Here is a 6,000-nt window from a genome sequence, read left to right as displayed (position 1 = left end):
TAAAGAGAGCTTTGGCAAGTCTTTCATTTTGGTCACATACTCTAGACCCATCATCTCCCCCCTTTTGTTTATTTAGGAGCTGTCTGAGAGTCTGATGGGCACGCTCAATTATGGCTTGACCTTGAGGGTTATAAGGAATGTCAGTGGTGTGAAGAATATTCCAAGTGGCACAAAATTGTTGAAATTTAGCCGAAGTATATGTAGGACCATTATCAGTTTTAAGAGCTTGGGGACATCCCATAGTTGCAATGGCTTGGGTGAAATGACAACAGGCATGAGTAAAACATTTTCCAGAAACGGCTGTAGCATAGAGAAACCCAGAATATATTAGCCAAATGAAAGCCTTTACTACAGCGGGGACGCTTTCAGGTTGGAAGTTTAGTGTTGGCATTTTTGTTTTTTAAACTGTGACAGTCTTTCTTAAAATGTCCAGGTTTACCACACCCAAAACAGGTGGCAGTGGATGGACGGAGAGCTGCTGCTAATACTTGTGCCTTATGAGTTTCTGTGCCAACATTTTGACATGCTCTAATAGCTTCTTCTGACACCTTACACTGTTCAGAAGAAAGAGAGTTCCACATAGTGAGGGAGAAACAGAAAATGAAGGAAAGAATGATAGGAAAGCTCCTGGCCTGAAGCCTGAAATCCCTTGAGGGAGCGTACCAGAAAGCCCCGCCGCTCCTGGGGCTATAGCAGCCCGAATTGAGAGCGTCCGGGAAAGTTCCACCCACGGAAAAGCCCCGCCGCTCCCGGGGCTGTAAGAGCAGCCCGAGATAGACGCGCGTCTTATACTCACCACCTTCAGGGACTGAGTGAGAGGGTGTCTACAGCATACTCACACGCGGCACCATCTGTCGCAGCAGCAGCGAATGTCAGGACGGCAGAGACAGTAACCAAACACAACTCTTACAGAGAAGTGGGGCCAGGAAGGTCACTCTGAGGAGTCAACCCTCGGCTTCAGTCCTAGGAGTTTATTTATAGTCAATACAGCAAGCAGTGAAGCAAATAACAGAACAATGGGCTTTGGGTGAATAACAATAAGTTTTGGGCAAGGGAGAAGGAATTCAGGCAAACAAGCCAATCAGTAAAGGGACAATAGGTTTGGGAAAACAAGTCATGCCTAATCTCCTCCTCATCGCTGACAAGTATCAACATGTCCTGTGCAGCATAGAGGCCTTTGAGGGGCTGAAGTTGTCAATAGTGTAGCCATGTTTAAATGGCATATATCCCCACACTAGGAGCCCTAATACATGGCATAAACACAATACAAACCACAAATAACAATGCAAAAGCACCAGAAGAGAGACTAGATAAATGGGATCTCCTAAAAATCAAACACTTATGCTCATCAAAAGACTTCACCAAAAGAGTAAAAAGACAATCTACCAACTGGGAAAAAATTTTTGGCTACGACAAATCTGATCAGCGTCTAATCTCTAAAATCTACAAGATACTGCAAAACCTCAACAACAAAAAGACAAATAACCCCATTAAAAAATGGGCAAAGGATATGAACAGGCACTTCACCAAAGAAGATATTCAGGCGGCAGACACTTGAAGAAATGCTCAAGATCATTAGCCATTAGAGAAATGCAGATCAAAACTACAATGAGATACCATCTCACCCCAACAAGGCTAGCATTAATCGAAAAAACACAAAATAATAAATGCTGGAGAGGTTGTGGAGAGACTGCAACATTTATATACTGTTGGTGGGAATGTAAAATGGTACAACCACTTTGGAAATCAATTTGGCGCTTCCTTAAAAAGCTAGAAATAGAAGTACCATATGATCCAGCTATCCCGCTCCTTGGAATATATCCTAGAGCAACAAGAGCCGTCACATGAATAGATACATGCACACCCATGTTCATTGCAGCACTGTTCACAATAGCAAAAAGTTGGATGAATGGATCAACAAATTATGGTATACCCACACAATGGAACATTTCACAATGATGAAGAACGACGACGAAGCTGTGAAATATCGTATAACATGGTGGAAGCTGGAACTTATTATGCTGAGTGAATTCAGTCAGTCACAGAAGGACAAATACTGTATAAGACCACTATTATAAGAACTCAAGAAAAGGTTTAAACACAGAAGAAAACATTCTTTGATAGTTACGGGGGTGGGGAGGGAGGGTGAGGGTTATTCACTAAGTAGATAGTAGATAAGAATCATCTTAAGTGAAGGGAAGGACAGCACACACTACAGGGGAATTCAGCACACTGGACTAAACCAAGCTAAGACGTTTCCTGAATACAATCAAATACTTTGAGAGACACAGTAGCAGGGATAGGGGGTCTGGGGACCATGCTTTCAGGGGACATCTACGTCAGTTGGCATAACAAAGCTTATTAAGAAAATGTTCTGCATCCTACTTTGGTGAGTGGCGTCTGGGGTCTTAAAAGCTTGCAAGCAGCCATCTAAGATGCATTAATTGGTCCCAACCACTTGGAGTAAAGAAGAACGAAGAAGACCAAAGACACAAGGGAAGTATTAGCCCAAGAGACAGAATGGGCCACATAAACCAGGGACTTCATCAGCCTGAGACCAAAAGAACTAGATGGTGCCCAGCTACCACCATTGAACGTCCTGACAGGGAAAACAACAGAGGGTCCCTGATGGAGCAGTAGAAGGATGGGGTGCAGAATTCAAATTCTAGTAAGAAGACCAGACTTAATGGTCTGACTGAGACTGGAGGCACCCCAGAAGGCATGGCCCCTGGACTCTCAATCAGTCCAGAACTAAAACAATTTCCAAGGCCAACTCTTCAGACAGGGATTGGACTGGACTGTGGGACATAAAGTGATACTCATGAAGAGTGTGCCTCTGAGTCAAGTAGATACAAGAGATGAAAAGGGCAGCTTCTGTCCAGAGGTGAGATGGGAAGGAAGAGAGAGTTAGGAGTGGGTTGAACGGTCATGGGGAATCAGGGGCAGAAACGAGGTCTGTGCTGTCGCAGAATAAGGTGAGCAATTAGGGTCTCATAACAATGTATGCAAAAAAAATTTTTTTTGAATGGGAGACTACCTTGAAATCTAAACTTCGTTTAATTATAACAATAATAAATAAATTAATTAATTAATCATTTCTTTTTTAAAAAATGAGCTTCTGGTATCAAGGATTCAAATGTAATTAATCTATTAGTTCAAAAGTCAGGATGATGTTTTTCCCTGGTTAAAAAACACACAGATGAGATATAAAGTTCATGGACTACTGACTCTCACAAATGATGTATAACACAAGCTTCAACTACTTTTGAGAAAAACTTGGACTCTCACTATTGATGCTATCTAATCTAGATCACTGCCAGTTCTTATCACAAATTTTTCAATTGCTTGGGTTTTAGTCATTTATTCCTTCATCCACCAAACCTACTACTTCACGCCAGAGCAAATATCTAGGCCCTAGAATATGGCCAACATCACAGGTGTGTGATCTGTGCATTGGCACAGGGCTCCATGCTCAGAAGGGGCTTGTACTTGGTTTATTGCTTTCATGTCACCATCTTGATATTCTTATTAACATTTAACAGAGAGCCCTGAATTTTCAGTTTGCACTGGGCTCCACAAATGATGTACTTGCCTTGTCCTAAGGAGACAGAGAGAAAAAAGCTCAGTTTACTCACAAGGAGTACAGAGTCTCAAGCAAAGACCAAATAATTTCATCACATTATGTTAAGTACTATGATTGAGGTAGACAAAGAGGACTATAGAAAGACATAGTGGTATCAAACACAGACCAGAGTCTCAGAAAATCTTCTCTGTCACATTGTTCTAAAAACTCTGCTCAAAGTCTTACACTGATGCTCATTCTATTATTGTCACTGACTTGCAGTCCTGTTTACCAGTTAATTTAGAAATTCACCTTCTCATCTAGGTACAGGCATAGTTCATTAGTTCCAATGTCCCTACATGTATTTTGGATTGAAAAACAAATAAATGTACCAGGCATCCGGGCTGAGGCACAAATTCAGAAAAGGCAGATCAGCCTGAACAGAAAATGTAATTACCCCCAAAAGAGCTGAGCCTTGATGTTAGAAAGGAATCAGTACCAGGGTGTCACTACACAGACAAAGGTTAAACACATTCATTCTATCAACATATACACTTAAAATCATGCATCATATCAAGCACTGAGGAAACCAAGATTAAAATAATAACAACTACTAATGGTCATTGGTGCTACTATTTCCCAGTATTACCTTATTCAATCTTCACAACAAGCTCCATTTTACAGAAATATAAATAAGAAATCATCAAGTTTCAGTCCCTTATATAAAATAGCTAAAAATCTAAAAGAGAAAGTAGCACATAAACTGTCAATTACAAAATAATGTGGTAACGATGCTGTGTTAGCACTAGCAATGGAAGCTGTGGGAGCACAACCTGGCAGTTAAGGAGAAGCTTCCCAAAAGAGACAAGACTTTACTTGTATCTTAAATGATCTGTTAGCTTGGCAAAGTGAGAAATAGAAAAAGGCCTTCCAGATAGAGGGGGCAGCATGAGTAATGCATGAATCATCAAGGATGAATCCTAAGTTTCTAGTTTGGGTGATCAAGTAGACAATGATACAATAAAATAAAGACTGCAAGAGGAGGCTACAGACTTGGAGAAAAGTTGTTCAACATTGATGTAGAGGTGACTGGCAGGCAGCTGGAAAGATGGATCAGGGTGAAACTGGAGCTCAAGACTGGGGAGTCATCACCATTTAGTTTGTCACTCCACAGAAAGCCATAAGCAAGGTATCTGAAATACAAAGGTAACACGAAAGTAGGGCAGGTTCCAAGCAGCTTGGACTATTCCAGATTCATAAGGGAGCATAATAAGAGTCTCTGAGAATTGATCTGGTTAGACTCCAAAGCTTTTCCATACATTCAGCAAATAAAAACCTATAAACGTTTCTGTGCCTTTCCTCAGAATTTTACTGCTTTTGTTCTGCCAAAGCAAGGCTTAGATTACCCTTGAAACTTTGCATAAAATTTAAATATCAATCTCCCATTTCTTTGGCAGTAGATCAGCCTAACAACCAGAGTTTTAAGACTCATCTAGCCAAAGATGTTCTGTTTCTAGCACCAGGAGTTTCATTTACATAAAGATCTTTTTCACTTTTTACATCTGTGTTTTATTTATATTGCAACAGCAATATTTATAAGTTTATGTCACAATAAGTTTCAACTCTAAATTTGGGTCGTTTTTAATTGTTCAGCAGTTAAAAACCACACATAAAGAGTAAAAAAAAAAAAAAAAAAAAGAAAAAATCCACCATGGAATTCCTCAGTGTGAAGCTTATATGAGAGTTTGCCTCATAAACAAGTAACCATGTCATGTCATGTTGTATAATTTTGATGTGAAAGCACAATGAATAGTAAAAAATGACTACCCTGCTCTAAGGGCTTTACATTCTTAATGAAAATGCAAAAATATATTTCACTTTACATAAACTGGCAACATGATATGATTTTTTTTTTACCATTTATTTTACTATTAAATTGAAACTTTCAGCTATCATGTCAGATTTATGATACTTTTTTGACTAAGAAGAGTTATTCCTATTCAAGACTGACTTTAAGGACCAGAATAAGTCCTGTGTTCTCTTTGAAGCCAGTCCAACTAAAAGTGACTTCTCACCCATAAACTTTCATAATACTCTATCTGTATCTCTAGTACAATGCTTAGCATTTCACACTTTTTTTCTTTGATAGTTTTTTGTGTACTTGATTTGTCCTCATTGCTAGAGTGTATATTCCTTGTGTGCAAAAAGTGACAACCTAATGAAAATGCCTTGGCTTACAGAGGATTGCCAAAAAGTTTATTGAATAAATGAAACTACTATCTCTAACTGTACTCTTTTTTTTTTCATCAACCATTCAATTACTTATTTATTCAGTACACATCACTGCAAAGACATGATTAAAGTGTTCTATGGTAGAGTAATATTTGAGCTTTACTATACATGTTAAGATTTAGAGAGTGGGTGTTATTACTCTGTTG

At 39.3% G+C, this 6,000-nt stretch overlaps 1 protein-coding gene across 2 annotated transcripts in view; it reads right to left on the bottom strand.

The window, feature by feature from the left end:
* Nucleotides 1-6,000, bottom strand: part of AGBL4 (AGBL carboxypeptidase 4) — a 1,625,978-nt gene that overhangs the window by 1,274,626 nt on the left and 345,352 nt on the right. The window lies entirely within an intron of this gene.

Source organism: Trichechus manatus, unplaced genomic scaffold (genome assembly GCF_000243295.1).
Source record: "Trichechus manatus latirostris isolate Lorelei unplaced genomic scaffold, TriManLat1.0 scaffold00015, whole genome shotgun sequence".
NCBI classification, from domain to species: domain Eukaryota; kingdom Metazoa; phylum Chordata; class Mammalia; order Sirenia; family Trichechidae; genus Trichechus; species Trichechus manatus.
This window is presented reverse-complemented; position numbering and strand designations above follow the sequence as displayed.